Source organism: Bos taurus, chromosome 7, assembly GCF_002263795.3.
Source record: "Bos taurus isolate L1 Dominette 01449 registration number 42190680 breed Hereford chromosome 7, ARS-UCD2.0, whole genome shotgun sequence".
Taxonomy (NCBI): Eukaryota; Metazoa; Chordata; class Mammalia; order Artiodactyla; family Bovidae; genus Bos; species Bos taurus.
In genome coordinates, this window is record NC_037334.1 from 1486903 (window position 1) to 1507327 (window position 20425).

The following is a 20425-nucleotide window of genomic DNA, read 5'->3' on the forward strand; positions in this document are numbered from 1 at the left end:
GTGGGAGACCTTTTAATCCCAGGCCTCAAGGAAACCAAGGACTTCAAGGGTATTCTGATCTGAGGTCTCCATTGTGGGCTACATATTAACATACCATCCACACACTGTAGAATCATCCTTCTTTTAGGTGTATTTCCTTCCGTTCCTTTCCTAGGGCCTGGGAGAACAAGCGTGGGCTGTCCTGAAACCCCTGAGGCAATACTGTCCAGGTATATTCTTGCATTTGGCCTGAGTAAGGGTTAGTCCACTCAAAGGCAAAGAGACTGTGATGAGCAATGAACTGGGGTGAAAAAAGAAGGCGTTCTGAAGGTCAACCACAGTAAACCATTAGGCATCTCTAGGAATCTTGACTAATACAAGGATTGGCCAAGAGGTGATGTACAGGGACCACTACATCACTTATTGCTCTAAAGTCTTGTTCCATTTGATATTCCCCATTTGACTTAACAACTGGCAGAATAGGGGTATTGCTGGGAGACGGACAGGGCACTAAGAGGCCATGTGTTAAGAATTTATCTATGAAGGCTGCAAATCCTTTTTGCTTCCAACTTTATGGAATACTGTCTCTTGTCAGAATAAGCGACTTCTGCCTTAAAGCTAATTTTTACAGGTTGGGCATTTATAGCCTTCCCAGGGATTCCTTTGTCTCAAACTGTGGGGTCTACTGTGTGTAGAATACAGCTGGGGAAAAGCCCTTGTTCCTCTAGCTGATTTAGAGTCGAGAAAAGGGGCTTCCTGGTGCCTCCTAATCATAACATGGCTCTGAAGGAGCCCAGATGGTCTCTCCCCAGCAGTGGGGCAGGACTGCTGCTGTGTAGCCACTCAGTTGTGTCCAACTCTTCGTGACCTCATGGACTCTAGCCCACCAGGCTCCTCTGTCCATGGGATTCTCCACGCAAGAATACGGGAGTGGAGTGCCATTTCCTTCTCCAAGGGGTAGGACATTTAGGCACAGCTAAAAAGGCATGTGAAGCCACTGTTCAAATTGGCAAGTGAAAAGGCCCAGTGAAGTAACGGGTGCAAGGCTTTCCACTGACATCACTCAGTGTATAGCTTTTAGAGGAGAGGCCCGTTATGAGAGATTAGGACAGAGTGAGTAGCTTCTGTATCAAGTAAAAAAAAAAAAAGGATTTTCTTACCTGCTACATCAAAAACCACCCAGGGCTCCTCAGTGGAGATAGATATCTTATGTGGGAGGAAGGTACCAGGCTTCCTCGGTCACCCAGCATGGCCACCTCAGGAATGGGCATCCTCTTCCCCTTTGAACCAGGAAAGGTCCCACTTGCAATGACCTTGGAAGTGTGTTTGAAGACTGGGCATGGACCAGTCTGAGCATGGACCAGGGGACTCCTTTCCAGTATGTACAGGCCCAGTGGCCAGCTGACTTGCATTTGAAGCCCTTGCTGGGTTTTGTTTTTGTTTTACAGTTTAATAACTTTACTAGACAATAAGCCAGAGAAGGCAGTGGCACCCCACTCCAGTACTCTTGCCTGGAAAATCCCGTGGACAGAGGAGCCTAGTAGGCTGCAGTCCATGGGGTCACTAAGAGTCAGACACGACTGAGCGACTTCACTTTCACTTTTCACTTTCATGCATTGGAGAAGGAAATGGCAACCCACTCCAGCGTTCTTGCCTGGAGAATCCCAGGGACGGGGGAGCCTGGTAGGCTGCCGTCTCTGGGGTCACACAGAGTTGGACACGACTGAAGTGACGCAGCAGCAGCAGACAATGAGCAGTTAGTTCTCATCCACATTAACTGTAGATTTTTAAAGTGGTGACAGGCACATGGGTAACAAACATATAGAGCTTCTCTGGTGAATCTTCATTATATTTTCAGGACAACCACACACAGATACGATATGGGACATTTCTTATTCCTTTGGCCCAGGCAACTTTGTTGAACTTGGTGTCAATGCATACATCTGGGGTTCCCATCTCCTTCATGGCAACTTTCTGGATTTCTTTGAGTGCCTATGGGGCACGCTTTCAGAAACCCACTCCATGGATATGCTTGTGAATGTCAAGTGTATTCTCTGGTCACTACCTTATTGATGGCAGACCAGCCCTTCTTGCTGTCCTTCTTTGCTGGTGCCATCCTGCCAAGCCAGGGTTGGAAAGGAAACCCCTTGCTGGTTTATCTCCAAATGAATGTTTAAACTTCCTTCGCTCCCTTGGGTAGCCCTGAGGTTGCAAGGTATGACTGACAGCAACGGCCATCAGTTAAGCATGAACCCTGGTCTGCCTATTTTCACATTGGTTCTTTCTTCCTCCTCAACTTGATCTTGATTATTAAATACCACAAAGGCTACCTACCTCTAGGGGTTTTGTGGGCATAATACCAGGGTTGGACTGGCTGATAAAATGTTGTAGAAGCAGGGGGTTGACACTCAGGAGTAGGAGAATCAATATTACTAAATTTTCTAAAAGGTTCATAAGCTGTCCCTGAAAAAAAGCTGAATTTTCTTTTTCTTCTTGGTTCACTTCTTTAAACTTTTTATAATTAACTGGCCTTTTTTATATACTTTCTCATCTGTTCTAATACACATTGGGTCATGTGGTTCCTTGGCTTTTGCTCCCTCCAAGGAATTATATTCTCAAATGGGCTCCTAGCTTAGAAGAGGATCCTCCCATGTTGAGTAGACTGCAACTGGTAAAGAGCATTCCTAGAAATGAATTCGAGCATCCCTGAGACATTCACGGCGAGGCTTTTGCCAGAAGTGTGTTGGAGTGTCCTCCAAATTCCCTTCTTACCCAATGGGACTTTGAGCATCCTCTACTTTCCCAACTGGAGAGTCTCTGATTAACTGGACATCTAACTAGACACCACTGGTTGACTTGGCCTCTTTCACAAGGGTCATGGGCAGGGGGAGGTTTGTACTGGGGCACTGCCACCTCCCTGAGGGGCTCTGTGTATTTAGAGCTTATGTCCTATAGTAAGTTTCCTTATGCTGGGGTGTATTCCTCGAGACTGAGCATCTATAACGTTTATAATGTGGGCTTCTGGGCAGCATCCACCTAAAAGGCTGTCCAGAGCAGTGTGTGGGCTGCCAAGGCCTGAAGTGAAGGAAGTGAAGTGAAGTCGCTCAGTCGTGTCTGACTCTTTGCAACCCCGTAGACTGTAGCCCACCAGGCTCCTCCATCCATGGGATTCTCCAGGCAAGAATACTGGAGTGGGTTGCCATTTCCTTCTCCAGGGGATCTTCCCGACCCAGGGATCGAACCCAGGTCTCCCGCATTGCAGGCAGACACTTTAAACCTCTGAGCCACCAGGAGTGACTTGAAGTGAACGGGGTCCTAGCAAAAAGGAGCAAAGGAAAATGCCATGGGGGTCAAGAACTGAATTCCTAGAGGTGGGAGTATCCCTACAGGGGATTTTTGGACAAAGAGTAAGGTAAGACATTAGACAGCAGAAGAACCCCAAACCCTCTCCCCTATTTCTTTGGTGGCTATCATAAAATTGAGAAGAGTCTGATGATTCCGTCTAACATAGGCAACAATGAGTCTGGACAGTGTTTCCCATGTAATTTAACATACTAAATGAACCCAATTAGTTTAGGATCTCTCTTTGGGATGCTCTTGGGTCCCTTTGAAGCACCCCAAAGTCAGCTGAAGATCAAAAGAACTTTAATTGGAATTTCACATTTGGGAAGTCTGTCAAAAACTTCAAAAAGTTTTTATGGCTGTGCTGTGCAGTTTGTGAGATCTTACTTCTCTGATCAGGGATCAAATCCATGTCCCCTGCAGCACAAGCACAGAGCCCTCACCATGGGACTGTGAGGAACTTCCTTCAAAAAGTTTTAAAACACTTGGTTATATAGGATTAAAAGTTGTGAAACAATGAGGTAAGGTGAAAAAAATATTTCAAGAATAAAATAGAGATCATGTAAAGGCACCCACTCCAGTATTCTTGGGCTTTCCTGATGGCTCAGCTGGTAAAGAATCCGCCTGTAATGCAGGAGACCTGGATTCAATCCCCAGGTTGGGAAGATTCCCTGGAGAAGGGAAAGGCCACCCATTCCAGTATTCTGGCCTGGAGAATTCAAAGGACTCAGTCCATGGGGTCACAAAGGGTTGGACACGACTGAGCGACTTTCACTTCACTTTAAAGGCACAGAAACTCACACGTTTTATCAAAAGCAGCATTCCAGGAAAACTGTTCTCTTGTGAGACAGAGAAGCAAATCCAGTTCTGCATCAGCCTACTATTAATAAAATCCATTTCCCTGATCAAATTTAATCCAACCTTAGAAAATCCTGACCAAATCCAAGACTTTTCAGAATGTTCCTTTTTCTGCAAACTTTTTGCAACTTTGTGTAGCCATGTTATTTTGTCACATTCTTTTTTTAAATTTATTTATTTTAGTTGAAAGATAATTGCTTTACAATATTGTGTTGGTTTCTGCCATACATCAACATGAATCAGCCATAGGTATATGTATGTTTCCTCACTCCTGAATCTCCCTCCCACCTCCCACACCCTCTAGGTTGTCACAGATCCCCAGTTTGAGTTCCCTGAATCATAGAACAAATTCCCATTGGCTATCCACTGCAAGGAGATCCAGCCAGTCAATCCTAAAGGAAATCAGTCCTGAATATTCATTGGAAGGACTGATGCTGAAGCTGAAACTCCAAAACTCTGGCCACCTGATGCGAAGAACTGACTCATTGGAAAAGACCCTGATGCCGGGTAAGACTGAAGGCAGGAGAAGGGGACAACTGAGGATGAGATGGTTGCTTGGCATCACTGACTCGATGGACATGAGTTTGAGCAAGCTCTGGGAGTTGGTGATGGACAGGGAAGCCTGGCGTGCTGCAGTCCATGGTGTTGGAAAGAGTCGGACATGACTGAGCGACTGAACTGAATGGATCCACTTTACATACGGTAGTGTGATACATTTCCGTGCTACTGTGTACATTTGTCCCACCCTCTCCGTCCCCTCTTCCCATGTCCATAAGTCTGTTCTCTATGTCCGCATCTCCACTGCTGACCTGTAAGGAGGTTCATCAGTACCATATTTCTAGATTGCATATATATGCATTAAAATATTATCTTTTTCTCTTTCTGATTTACTTCACTCTGTATAATAGGCTCTAGGTTCATCCACCATATTTTCACTGACTCAAATGTGTTCTTTTTTATGGCTGGGTAATATGGCTGGTACATATAATATTGTATATACATACACCACAGCTTCTCTATTCATTCATCTGTCAGTGGACATCTAGGGTGCTTCCATGCACTAGCTATGGTAAACAGTGCTGTAATGAACATTGGCATCCATGTTTTATTCAGTTATGGTTTTCTTAGGGTGTATGTCCAGTAATAGGACTGTTGGACCAAATGGCAGGGTTATTCCGTTTTTTAAGGAATCTCCACAGTGTCTTCCATAGTGGCTGTATCAATATACATTCCCACCAACCGTGCAAGAGGGCTCCCTTTTCTCCACACCCTCTCCAGCATTTATTGTTTGTAGACTTTTTGATGATGGACATTCTGATCAGTGTGAGAGGTATTTCATTGTAGTTTTGATTTGCATTTTTCTAATAATGACTGATGCTGAGCATATTTTCATGTGTTTATTAGCCATCTGTATGTCTTCTTTGGAGAAATGTCTGTTTAGATTTTTGCCCACTTTCTGATTGGGTTGTTTGATTTCTGGTATTGAGTTGCATGAGCTGCTTGTACATTTTAGAAATCAATCCTGTCAGTTGTTTCATTTTCTATTATTTTCTACTATTCTGAGGGTCGTCTTTTCACCTTACTTATAGTTTCTTTTGCTCTGCAAAGCCTCTGACTTTAATTAGGTCTCACTTGTTTATTTCCATCACTCTAGGAGGTGGGTCATAGAGAAGCTTGCTATGAGGTATGTCATAGTGTTCTGCCTATGTTTTCCTCCAAGAGTTTTATAGTCTTTGGCCTTACATTTAGGTCTTTAATCCATTTTTAGTTTATTTCTGTTTATGGTGTTAGGAAGTGTTCCAATTTCATTATTTTACACGTAGCTGTCCAGTTCTCCCTGCACCACTTATTGAAGAGGCTATCTTTGCCTCATTGTATATTCCTGCCTCCTTTGTAAAAAACAAAGTACCCATAGGTGTGTGGGTTTATCTCTGGGCTCCCTATCTTGTTCCATTGGGCTATATTTCTGTTTTTGTACAAATACCATATTGTCATGATGACTATAGCTCTGTAGTATAGTCTGAAGTCAGGAAGGTTGATTCTTCAGCTCTGTTCTTTTTTTTTTTTTTTAATTGGAGGCGAATTAATTTACAGTATTGTGGTGATTTGGGCCATACATTGACATGAATCAGCCATGGGTGCACATGTGTCCCCCCATCCTGAACCCCCTCCAACCTCCCTCCCCACCCAATCCCTTGGGTTGTCCCTCAGCACCGGCTTTGAGTGCCCTGCTTCATGCATCAAGCTTGCACTGGTCATCTATTTTACATATGATAATATACATGTTTCAATGCTATTCTCTCAAATCACCCCACCCTTGCCTTCTCCCACAGCATCCAAAAGTCTGTTCTTTACATCTGTGTCTCTTTTCTCCAGCTCCATTCTTCTTTCTCAAGATTACTTTGGCTATTCAGGGTCTCTTGTGTTTCCATATAAATTGTGAAATTTTTCTTTCTGGTTCTTTGAAAAATGCCACTGGTAATTTGATAGGGATTGCAGTGAATCTGTAGATTGCATTTGATAGTATAATCACAATACTGATTCTTCCAACTCAGGAACATGGAATATCTCTCCATCTGTTTATGTCTTCTTGATTTCTTTATCAGTGTTTTATAGTTTTCTGCATATAGCTCTTTTGTTCCTTCAGTCAGTTCAGTTCAGTTCAGTCGGTCAGTCGTGTCCGACTCTTTGCGACCCCATGAATCTCAGCACGCCAGGCCTCCCTGTCCATCACCAACACCCGGAGTTCACTCAGTCCATCGCGTCAGTGATGCCATCCAGCCATCTCATCCTCTGTCGTCCCCTTCTCCTCCTGCCCCTAATCCCTCCCAGCATCAGAGTCTTTTCCAATGAGTCAACTCTTCACATGAGGTGACCAAAGTACTGGAGTTTCAGCTTTAGCATCATTCCTTCCAAAGAAATCCCAGGGCTGATCTCCTTCAGAACGCACTGGTTGGATCTCCTTGCAGTCCAAGGGACTCTCAAGAGTCTTCTCCAACACCACAGTTCAAAAGCATCAATTCTTCGACACTCAGCTTTCCTCACAGTCCAACTCTCACATCCATACATGACTACTGGAAAAACCATAGCCTTGACTAGACGGACCTTTGTTGCAAAGTAATGTCTCTGCTTTTCAATATGCTATCTAGGTTGGTCATAACTTTCCTTCCAAGGAGTAAGCATCTTTTAATTTCATGGCTGCAGTCACTATCTGCAGTGATTTTGGAGCCCAAGAAAATAAAGTCTGACCCTGTTTCCACTGTTTCCCCAACTATTTCCCATGAAGTGATGGGACCAGATGTCTTAGGTAGGTTTATTTCTAGATATTTTATTCTTTTTGTTGCAATGGTAAATGGTAAATGGTAAATGGGTTCCTTTATTTCTTTTTCTGATTTTTCATTTTTAGTGTATAGGAACACAAGTGATCTATGTATTGATTTTGTATCCTGTGACTTTACTAAACTCACTGATTAGCTCTAGTAATTTTCTGATAATATCTTTAGGGTTTTCTATGTATAGTATCTTATCAACAAACAGTGAGAGTTTTACTTCTTTTCTGTTAAGTTTTACTTGTTCTCTTTTCTTTAATCCTGTTCTGGATTCCTTTTACTTCTTTTTCTTCTCTGATTGCCACAGTTAGGACTTGCAGAACTCTGCTGAGTAACAGTGGCAAGAGTGGGCACCCTTGTCTTGTTCCTGATCTTAGACAGAATGCTTTCAGTTTTACACCATTGAGAATAATGTTTGCTGTAGGTTTATCATATATGGGTTTTATTATGTTGAGGTTGGTTCCTTTTTGCCCGTTTTTGAAGTTTTTATCATAAATGGGTACTGAATTTTGTCAAAATCTTTTTCTGCACCTATTGAGATTATCATATGATTTTTATCTTTCAATTTGTAATATGGTGTATATCACATTGATTAATTTGTGTATACAGAGGAATCCTTGCATCCCTGAGATAAACCGGACTTGACCATGGTGTATGATCTTTTTAATGTGCTGTTGAATTCTGTTTGCTAGAATTCTGTTACGGATTTTTGCATCTATGTTCATCAGTGATACTGGCCTGTATTTTCTTTTTTTGTGCTGTCTTTAATCTGGTTTTAGGATCAGGGTGATGGTGGCCTCATAGAATGTGAGTTTGGAAGTGTTCCTTCCTCTCTAATGTTTTGAAAGAGTTTAAGAAGGATAGGCCTTACCTCTTCTCTAAATATTTGATAGAATTCACCTGGGAAGTGATCCGGCCCTGTGCTTCTGTTTGGGGGGAGATTTTTTATCACAGTTTTGATTTTTGTGCTTCTAACTGACTTGTTCATAATTTCTATTTCTTCCTGATTCAGTCTTTGAAGCTCGAACTTTTCTAAAAATCTGTCCATTTCTTCCAAGTTGCCCATTTTGTTGGCATACAGTTGCTTGTAATAGTCCCTTATGTCTGTCATAACCTCTCCTTTTTCACTCCTGATTTTATTGATTTGATTCTTCTCTTTTTTTCTTGATGAGTCTGGCTAATGGCTTGTCAATTTTGTTCATCTTCTTGAAGAACCAGCTTTTCGTTTTATTAATCCTTACTACTGTTTCATTCATTTCTTTTTCACTTATCTCTGCTCTGATCTTTATGATTTCTTTCCTTCTACTAACTTTGGGGAGGTTTTGTTCTTCTTTTTCCAGTTGTTTTAGATGTAAAGTTAGGCAAGTCTATTTAATGTTTTTCTTGAGATAAGATTATATTGCTATGAACTTCCCTCTTAGAACTGCTCTTGCTGCATCCCATAGGTTTTGGGTCATCATGTTTCATCATTTGTTTCTAAGAATTTTTTTATTTCCCTTTTATTTCTTTAGTAACTTGTTCATTATTTAGAAACGTATTATTTAGCCTCCATGTGTTTGGTTTTTTTACATTTTTTCCCCCTGTAATTGATATTAGTCTCATAGCATTGTGGTCAGAAAAGATGTTCGATACAATTTCAATTTTCTTAAATTTTCTGAGGCTTGACTTGTGACCCAAGATGTGGTCTATCCTGGAGAATGTTCCATGTGCATTTGAAAAGAAGGTGTATTCTTCAGCATTTGGATGGAATGTCCTGAAGATATCAACTATATCCATCTGGTCTAATGTGTCATTTAAGGCTTCTGTTTCTTTGTTAATTCTCTGTTTTGATGGTCTGTCCATTGGTGTGAGTGGGATGTTAAAGTCTCCTACTATTATTGTGTTACTGTCAGTTTTTCCTTTTATGTCTGTTAGTGTTTGTCTTATGTATTGAGATGCTCCTATGTTGGGTGCATAAATATTTACAATTGTTATGTCTTCTTCATGGATTGACCCCTTGATCGTTATGTAGTGTCCTTCCATCTCTTGTAATGGTCTTTATTTTAAAGTCTATTTTATCTGATATAATTATTGCTACTCCCGCTTTCTTTTGATTTCTATTTGCATGGAATATCTTTTTTCATCCTCTCACTTTCAGTCTGTATGTGTCTCTAGGTCTAAAGTGGGTTTCTTGTAGACAGCAATGTATGTGGGTCTTGTTTTTGTGTCCATTCAGCCAGTCTGCATTTTTTGGCTAGTGCATTTAATCCACTTACATTTAAAGTAATCATTGATATATATCTGACAAGAATGCAGGAGACCAGGATTTAATCCCTAGGTTGGGAAGATCCCCAGGAGAAAAGAATGCCAATCCATTCCAGTATTCTTGCCTGGAAAATTCCATGGACAGAGGAGCCTGGTGGACTACAGTCCATGGGGTTGCAAAGAATCAGACACGACTGAGTGGCTAACACTTTCACTTTTCACTTACATTCCTAGGAGGGACGACAGGAGCTACTCCACGTTCAAGGTCAGGAGGGGTGGCAGTGAGGAGATACCCCTCGTCCAAGGTAAGAGAAACCCAAGTAAGATGGTAGGTGTTGCGAGAGGGTATCAGAGGGCAGACACACCGAAACCATAATCACAGAAAACTAGTCAATCTGATCACACGGACCACAGCCTTGTCTAACTCAGTGAAACTAAGCCATGCCCTGTGGGGCCACCCAAGACAGACGGGTCATGGTGGAGAGGTCTGAAAGAATGTGGTCCACTGGAGAAGGGAATGGCAAACCACTTCAGTATTCTTGCCTTGAGAAACCCATGAACAGTATGAAAAGGCAAAATGATAGGATACTGAAAGAGGAACTCCCCAGGTCGGTAGGTGCCAATATGCTACTGGAGATCAGTGGAGAAATAACTCCAGAAAGGACGAAGGGATGGAGCCAAAGCAAAAACAATACCCAGTTGTGGATGTGACTGGTGATAGAAGCAAGGTCTAATATTATAAAGAACAATATTGCATAGAAATCTGGAATGTTAGGTCCATGAATCAAGGCAAATTGGAAGTGGTCAAACAGGAGATGGCAAGAGTGAACATCGACATTCTAGGAATCAGAGAACTAAAATGGACTGGAATGGGTGAATTTAACTCAGATGACCATTATATCTATTACTGTGGGCAGGAATCCCTTAGAAGAAAAGGAGTAGCCATAATGGTCAACAAAAGAGTCCGAAATGCAGTACTTGGATGCAATCTCAAAAACGACAGACAGTATGATACTGGTACTGTTCGTTTCCAAGGCAAACCATTCAATATCACAGTAATCCAAGCCTATGCCCCAACCAGTAACACTGAAGAAGCTGAAGTTGAACGGTTCTATGAAGACTTACAAGACCTTTTAGAACTAACACCCAAAAAAGAGGTCCTTTTCATTATAGGGGACTGGAATGCAAAAGTAGGAAGTCAAGAAACACCTGGAGTAACAGGCAAATTTGGCCTTGGAGTATGGAATGAAGCAGGGCAAAGACTAATAGAGTTTTGCCAAGAAAATGCACTAGTCATAACAAACACCCTCTTCCAACAACACAAGAGAAGACTCTATACATGGACATCACCAGATGGTCAACACTGAAATCAGACTGATTATATTCTTTGCAGCCAAAGATGGAGAAGCTCTATATAGTCAGCAAAAACAAGACTGGGAGCTGACTGTGGCTCAGATCATGAACTCCTTATTGCCAAATTCAGACTTAAATTGAAGAAAGTAGGGAAAACCACTAGACCATTCAGGTATGACCTAAATCAAATCCCTTATGATTATACAGTGGAAGTGAGAAATAGATTTAAGGGACTAGATCTGATAGATAGAGTGCCTGATGAACTATGGACGGAGGTTCATGACATTGTACAGGAGACAGGAATCAAGACCATCCCCATGGAAAAGAAATGCAAAAAAGTAAAACGGCTATCTGAGGAGGCCTTACAAATAGCTGTGAAAAGAAGAGATGCAAAAGCAAAGGAGAAAAGGAAAGATATAAGCATCTGAATGCAGAGTTCCAAAGAATAGCAAGGAGAGATAAGACAGCCTTCCTCAGCAATGCAAAGAAATAGAGGAAAACAACAGAATGGGAAAGACTAGAGATCTCTTCAAGAAAATTAAAGATACCAAGGGAACATTTCATGCAAAAATGGGCTCAATAAAGGACAGAAATGGTATGGACCTAACAGAAGCAGAAGATATTAAGAAGAGGTGGCAAGAATACACAGAAGAACTGTACAAAAAAGATTTTCATGACCAAAATAATCATGATGTTATGATCACTCACCTAGAGCCAGATATCCTGGAATGTGAAGTCACCTAGAGCCAGACATCCTGGAATGTGAAGTCAATGCTTAGAAAGCATCAGTATGAACAAAACTAGTGGAAGTAATGGAATTCCAGTGGAGCTATTTCAAATCCTGAAAGATGATGCTGTGAAAGTGCTGCACTCAATATGCCAGCAAATTTGTAAAACTCAGCAGTGGCCACAGGACTGGAAAAGGTCCGTTTTCATTCCAATCCCAAAGAAAGGCAATGCCAAAGAATGCTCAAACTCCACACAATTGCACTCATCTCACACGCTAGTAAAGTAATGCTCAAAATTCTCCAAGCCAGGCTTCAGCAATATGTGAACCGTGAATTTCCAGATGTTCAAGCTAGTTTTAGAAAAGGCAGAGGAACCAGAGATCAAATTGCCAACATCCGCTGGATCATGGAAAAAGCAAGAGAGTCCCAGAAAAACATCTATTTCTGCTTTATTGACTATGCCAAAGCCTTTGACTGTGTGGATCACAATAAACTGTGGAAAATTCTGAAAGAGATGGGAATACCAGACCACCTGACCTGCCTCTTGAGAAACCTATATGCAGGTCAGAAGCAACAGTTAGAACTGGACATGGAACAACAGACTGGTTCCAAATAGGAAAAGGAGGATGTCAAGGCTGTATATTGTCACCCTGCTTATTTAACTCATATGCAGAGTACATCATGAGAAACACTGGGCTGGAGGAAGCACAAGCTGGAATCAAGATTGCCGGGAGAAATATCAATAACCTCAGATATGCAGATGACACCACCCTTATGGCAGAAAGTGAAGAGGAACTAAAAAGCCTCTTGATGTAAGTCAAAGAGGAGAGTGAAAAAGTTGTCTTAAAACTCAACATTCAGAAAACGAAGATCATGGCATCTGGTCCCATCACTTCATGGGAAATAGATGGGGAAACAGTGGAAGCAGTGTCAGACTTAATTTTGGGGGGCTCCAAAAATCACTGCAGATGGTGACTGCAGCCATGAAATTAAAAGACGCTTACTCCTTGGAAGGAAAGTTATGACCAACCCAGAGAGCATATTCAAAAGTAGAGACATTACTTTGACAACAAAGGTCCATCTAGTTAAGGCTATGGTTTTTCCAGTGGTCATGTATGGATGTGAGAGTTGGACTGTGAAGAAAGCTGAGTGCCAAAGAACTGATGCTTTTGAACTGTGGTGTTGGAGAAGACTCCTGAGAGTCCCTTGGACTGCAAGGGGATCCAACGAGTCCATTCTAAAGGAGATCAGTCCTTAGTGTTCATTGGAAGGACTGATGCTGAAGCTGAATCTCCAGTACTTTGACCACCTCATGAGAAGAGTTGACCCATTGGAAAAGACTCTGATGCTGGGAGGGATTGAGGGCAGGAGGAGAAGGAGACGGCAGAGGATAAGATGGCTGGATGGCATTACCAACTCGATGGACATGAGTTTAGTGAATTCTGGGAGTCGGTGATGGACAGGGAGGCCTGGCGTGCTGCAATTCATGGGGTCGCAAAGAGTCTGATGTGACTGAGTGACTGAACTGAACTGACTAGAACAAATAAAGAATAAACAAACAGATGAACACAATCACTGAAATAAATACTATAAAAGGAATCTATAGTGGAATAACTGAGGCAGAAGAATGGATAAGTGAGTTGGAAGATAGAATTGTGGAAATAACTGCTGAAGAGCAGAATAAATAAAAAATAATGAAAAGAATTCAGGATAGTCTTAGAGACCTCTGGGACAATATTAAACACACCAACATTTGACTTAAAGGGGTCCCAGAAGAAGAAGAGAAAAAGAAAGTGTCTGAGAAAATTTTTGAAGAGAGTATAGTCAAAAACTTCACTTATGTGGGAAAGGAAATAGTCAATTAAGTCTAAGAAGTGAAGGGAGTCCCAAACAGGATAAACCGAAGGAGAAACATGCCAAGATACATACCGATCTATTCTTTGGAACTCTGTATTTAGATGCTTATATCTTTCCTTTTCTCCTTTGCTTTTCACTTCTCTTCTTTTCACAGCTATTTGTAAGGCTATATTTTATTTCTGTAAGGCTTTATTTCTTCTAAGTCCTTGTTAAATGTGTTAATTGACTCTTGCATTTTCTCTATTCTATTTTCAAGGTTTTAGATCATTTTTACTATTATTACTCTGAATTCTTTTTCAAGTAGTTTGCCTTATTTCCTCTCTGTTTATTTGGTCTTGTCAATTTCCACCTTGTTCCTTCATTTGTGCAATACTTCTGTCTTTCCATTTTTTTCCTAATTTACCGTGCTTGAGGTCTCCTTTGCCCAGGCTTTAGGGTCGTATCCTTCTTCCTTTTGGTGTCTGCCCTCAGTGGGTAAGCCTGGTCCACTGGTTTGTGTAGACTTTGTGTTGGGAGGGACTTGTGTCTGCATTCTTGTTGGAGGAGGTGAGTTTCTTTTCCCTCTGCTGGGCAGGGTTGTGCTAAGTGATATGTTTTGGGGTGTCTGTGGGAATCCTGTCTGTTGATGATTGAATTTGTGCTTTTGTCTTGCTTGTTGTTTGCATCTTGCACTGGGTGCTGCCAGCAGTTGGGTGATGCTGGGTCTTGTGTACAGGTGAAGACCTTTGTTTGAGTTTTCACTAATTAATACTTCCTGGGGTTAGGAGTTCTCTGGCAGTCCTGGATTCAGCACTTCCACTCCAAAGGCTCAGGCCCAAGACCGGTCAGGGAACTGAGATTCCACAAGTCGCTGTTATGGCATTAAAGGGAATTAAAACAAACACACGAAAACTAAAAACAAAACAAGAAACAAAAGACAAATCCCATATAAATGGTACAAACAAAGTCAGACAAATAATAACAAAAACAATGGACCACGCACACACAAACAAAACCAAAACAGTCCAAAGAAAAGAAAATACAAGAAAGTGACCCAGCAAGTAAAGGAAACCAAAAGTGTTATTTACCAAATAAAAACAAAACTAACTTAAAAAACTAACCAGGAAACAAAACCAAAGCAGAATGCCAACTGGGGGATAAAGCAAAAAAATAAAATAAATAAAACTAATAACTTGATGAAAAAAAGGAAAAAAAAGAAGAAAAAAAATAGAAAAGCAAAGTTAAATAGAAGTATGTAAAAAAGATTTATGTATATTAAAGAATAACTATAGCAGGATAAGAACAATAAGAAAAACATACAAAATAAAATATTAATTAAAAAAATTTTTTAAAGAAGAAAAAAGAAAACAAAAAAGCCCATAGACCTGCAAAAGGCGAATGTAGAGGTAGAAGTATATAAAGGAAATAAAAAGTGTGATTTAAAAAAAAAAATTCTCAAAAGCTTAAATAGAGTTAATAGTAATAATAAAATCAACAACCACAGTAACAGAGGGGGTAAAAAAAAGGAAGACAAAAAAAAGTCCAGAACCAATCACAGAACCAATCAAAACATGAGTAATAATAAATGTTTTTCTCAGATCTCAGCTGTCAGCGTCCTTTCCCTTGTGAGTCACAGTCCACCTCCACTTCCCTAGGATGCTCTCCAACACTGGGCTGGTCTCCGGACCTGCTGTGGGGACAGCTCAGACTCTAATCTGGCGCTACTCCTGTGTATTCTTTTCTCCAGTGTCCACAGTTGCCAGAGCTACTGCACTTACTTTTATGGGAACTCTCATTGTCCTTTTATATATTCCATAGGTACAGAGTCTGCCTCGTTAACCATGTGGGTTTAATCTGCAGCTTGTACAGCTGGTAGGAAGATTTTTCATCCTCTTTCTTAGTCACACTGCCCCTGGGGTTCAATTGTGATATTACCTTCACCTCTGCATGTGGGTTGTCCACAGTAGTTTGCTCCAGAGGCTTCCCTGGAGGACTTGGGTGTGTCCCAGTGAGGACCAGATACAGAGATGGCACAGCTGCTTGGATTGCAGGGACCCCCGCAGTGCCAGGGACGCAGGAGAGCTGGCAGCCAGGGGAGCAGGAAATATAAGCACTTAGGGCCTTCTGTAGCCTCTAGCAGCTCTGCCTCAGAAGGGATCGAGCACGAAAATAGTGCAGCTGCTTGGATCAGGGGGTTTGTCCCTTATTCTTTCCCCATTCAGAAATAACAAGCTTAGAGAAGGAAATGGCAACCAACTCCAGTATTCTCGCTTGGAAAAGCCCACGAACAGAGGAACCTTGTGAGCTACAGTCCATGGGGTCGCAAAGAGTTGGACACAACTTAGCGACTAAACAACAACCACCTCAGATCATCAGGCATTAGATCCTGGAGGTTGGGTTTCCCTGCTATAGAGTACTGTTTTTGTGAAATCTCTGACTGCTTGCCTCTATCAAAATACTTAATAGGCATTACTATTTATAAAATAGATAATCAATAAGGACCTACTGTATAGCACAAGGAACTCTAAACTAAATACCCTAATGGCCTCTATGGGAAAAAAAATCTGAGAGTGGACACGTGTATGTGTATAACTGATTCACTTTGCTGCACACCTGGAACTAACACAACATTGTACATCAACTATATTCCAATAAAATTAATTTAAAAAAGAAGAAATAACAAACTCCAGGACAAAATATTGGAGAAGGCAATGTCAACCCATTCCAGTACTCTTGCCTGGAAAATCCCATGGACAGAGGAGCCTGGTAGGCTGCAGTCCATGGGGTCGCTAAGAGTCGGACACGACTGAGTGACTTCACTTTCACTTTTCACTTTCATGCATTGGAGAAGGAGATGGCAACCCACTCCAGTGTTCTTGCCTGGAGAATCCCAGGGATGGGGGGCCCTGGTGGGCTGCCGTCTATGGGGTCGCACAGAGTCAGACACGACTGAAGCGACTTAGCAGCAGCAGCAGCAGGACAAAACATATTTCCATTCCACATACCTTCTTTTACGGAAAGCACACATCCTACTTTCCTTAAGCAACCATGACCTATCTTTTACATTAGCATTCCCTGATTGGACTATCCCATAACCTCTAGAAACATGCATCTTCCGAAAGAAGAACTTCTTTCCTTAATGTGGTCTGTGGTAAAAGATATGTGTCTGAGGGCACTCAGGGCTGTGCACTGGGACGACCCTGAGGGATGGGATAGGGAAGGAGGTGGGAGGGGGATTCAGGATGGGGGACACATGTACACCCAATGGCTGATTCATGTCAGTGTATGGCAAAACCACTACAATATTGTGAAGTAATGAGCCTCCAATTAAAATAAATTAATTTTTTAAAAAAAGAAAAAAGATATGTGTCTGATATACTCAAACATCTTTAGTTTCCCCCTCATAAGAAGACAAAAGTAGCAAAGGAGTCAATTTGGATCTGCTTAGCAATTAATGTTCCAATATTTCATCTTATTTGAAATGGCCTGGATCCTCAATGAATTCCTATTAACTTAATTTTGTTTCAAGTTATCAAAATGTGGAGAGACTATTTTAGATGGATATTTCCAAAACATGTAGCTCAGCTGGTAAAGAATTATTCCTGTAGAGTTTACCAAAAAGCTCTTAACTCAGTAACCTTTACTTAAAAATGTCATCATATCAGGTTATTTTCCCTGTTGACAGATTTTATAACAATATGCACTTATTAACAATAATATGCACTTATTAACTTCCAGTAGGGTGTTCTTTGGAAGGAATGATGCTAAAGCTGAAACTCCAGTACTTAGGCCACCTCATGCAAAGAGTTGACTCATTGGAAAAGACTCTGATGCTGGGAGGGATTGGGCGCAGGAGAAGGGGACGATAGAGGATGAGATGGCTGGATGGCATCACTGACTTGATGGACGTGAGTTTGAGTGAACTCTGGGAGTTGGTGATGGACAGGGAGGCCTGGCGTGCTGCGATTCATGGGGTCACAAAGAGTTGGACATGACTGAGTGACTGAACTGAACTGAACCCTAAGTACAATAAAAGTATTACATTTAAAAAAAATATTACATTTAATGTTCATGATTCTAAAGATAGGTCTATATTAATTAAGCCTACAAGCTTAAAACCAAGCTCTAATACCAAATATTAATTTAATATTATCTCCCAGATCATATGTATCTGGAATGTATTCTGGTGAGTTTTATATTTCTGAGTATGTATATAAGGACTCAGTTTCCTTTAAGCCAATTAAATACAGTTCATTTACAAGTTAATTTTTACATAAAGACAGACAACAGAATCAGAGATCTTTTAGTTTTCCTGCTTGAATTTTAAAAGGTCTCTTTTAATACAAAAATACTTATTCAAAAAGATAAATGCACCCCAAAGTTCATTACAGCATTATTTACAACAGTCAAGATATGGAAGTAAACTAAGTGTGCATTCATGGATAAATGGATAAAGAGATGTTCATCTTCTTCTCAGAAGATAAAAAAGAATGAAATCTTGCAATTTGTAACAACATGGATGGAACTTGAGGGTCTTAAGTGAAATAAGTAAGGAGAAAGACACATACTCTATGATTTCAATCATGTGGAATAAAAACAAACACAACAAACAAATAATATAATAGCAACAAACTCAGATTTGTTGAGACAAATCAGTTTGTTAACTCAGCAGAGAACTCATCAGTGGTTACCAGAGGGCAAGGGACTGGGTGAGGGGGGAGCTACATGGTGATGGATGCTGACTAAACTTACAGGGGTGCTCACTCTGTAGTATATACAGATGTGATTTTATAATGCTGTACACTTGCAGCTTACATCATCATGATCATCTTCACCATCATCCTAAATAAAAAAGAGGTGTAATTCTCCCAAAATAAAATGTCTCTTTTTCTTTTCCTCAGTCTGGGGGACTACAGATGGATCAGAAAGTTCCTGAGAGCCCAGGCAAAATAGTTACATTGCAGAGGCAGAGGCAGACGAGGGGAAAATGCAAGTTCATCTCCCCCCTTTTTTTCTCTTTAATGTCTAAGTAACCCAAGGCTGGAGTCTCAGGCAATGTGGGCTGTGTTCGAATCTCAAGGCTTAGTGTTCCATCATGCCCACAATTTTAGCAGAGACTTGCAAAACTGCATAAGATGAAGATCCTTATTTAACATGTACCAGTGACAGAGCTTGACACAAACAAGTTTTCAGGATAACAGGGATGCGAGCGCAGATATAAGGATCAAGGGAGAGGTACAGGGTGAAAGAGCAGAAAGACTGGGAAAAAATTACAGCAGGAAAATAAAGGTGAGAATACTGGGAGGATAGGCCTTCCAGCCCCTACATGATACGTTTAAACCTCACTCACTATCCTAAATCTCCCGTCAGGGAGAGTCCCACTGGACCGAGGTTTGCGCGGTGTTAGGCCAGCCTCTCCCACCTCTGCTTGTCACCTGTCAAGGTGAGCTGTTGCCAGCCACAGGCTGAGAGCAGTGGTTAGCTGCAGGAGGTCCACTCTCCCAGGAGGATACAACAGAGGAGTAGAACAGGAGAAAGAAGTAGAGACATAACAAGGTGAAAGAGACAAAGAGGAAGGGTTAAGCTTTGCCTGAATGAGGCCCCCAGGTGGGACGAAGTGAGGTTCAGGTGATCACTTGTCACCAATGGTGATCCCTCAGGTGCCCAGATCTTCTCCTGGGAAGGGGACAACTGTCCCAAGTTGGGTGCCAAAAATCTGCTACTGATCTGGGTTCTTGGCCTTCCTTAATCAACAGAAATTGACAAGAAATTCAGGTAAGGCTTTATTGGGGTCCTTGCTGCCGCAGCAGTGAGGGAGAGTAACCGGGTCCCTTGCTGGCTCCTGAGGGTTGGCGGGGGCGGGCAACCTGGTTCCTTACATGGGGTGAAGGTAGGGGTGTGTCTAGGGGTTAGTCAGGAGGGGTGGCTTAGACCGTTTGCCCATGCTTCAGGCCAAGTGCAAGGGGCATGCACAGTACTCTGTTTCTGCTCGTGGCTCTTCAGAAGTGGCAGTTGTGGTTTTGGGTCTTTCTATATCTTGTTCATAATTTGCCCCCACTGCCCACTCACACAGTAACTTTTAGTCCCTTGTAGCGTCTTTGTCAGAGAAGGCAATGGCACCCCACTCCAGTACTCTTGTCTGGAAAAATCCCATGGACGGAGGAGCCTGGTAGGCTGCAGTCCATGGGGTCGCTAAGAGTCGGGCACGACTGAGCGACTTCACTTTCACTTTTCACTTTTATGCATTGGAGAAGGAAATGGCAACCCACTCCAGTAACTTGCCTGGAGATTCCCAGGGACAGAGGAGCCTAGTGGGCTGCCGTCTGTGGGGTCGCACAGAGTCGGACACGACTGAAGTTACTTAGCAGCAGCAGCAGCGTCTTTGTATTCTGTTGCTGGATAAGACCTTTGTGCAGGTGCAAGCACCGCAGCTAAGGGCTCCAGATCCCGGCCTGTCTCACTTCTGCCTAAACCCCTCAGACCTGGGACAGGGGCCTGAGGGTCGTCAGTTAACCCGACTGAGGTCCAAATATGGGTTGGAGAAGTTCATAAGGAAAACGTTATTGAGAAGGGGTTGGGGACTGACGCACGCCGCCACCACAGCGGACCGCACAGGCTGGCAGGTCCCTGCTTCGACCTACCTGAGCGCAGAGCCCAGGGCCCGCCACCCGCACCCCGCGAAGTCCAGGACGTCTAAGCCCGCACGCGGGGCCGGGGCCGCGGCCGCGAAGCGGACCGGCGCGATCCCGGGCGTTC

At 42.2% G+C, this 20425-nt stretch overlaps 1 protein-coding gene and 1 pseudogene across 1 annotated transcript in view; both read right to left on the reverse strand.

The window, feature by feature from the left end:
* The window catches only part of SQSTM1 (sequestosome 1), a 72332-nt gene that overhangs the window by 51434 nt on the left and 473 nt on the right, over positions 1-20425 (reverse strand). The window lies entirely within an intron of this gene.
* On the reverse strand, positions 1661-20425 carry LOC132345665 (large ribosomal subunit protein eL31-like; annotated as a pseudogene).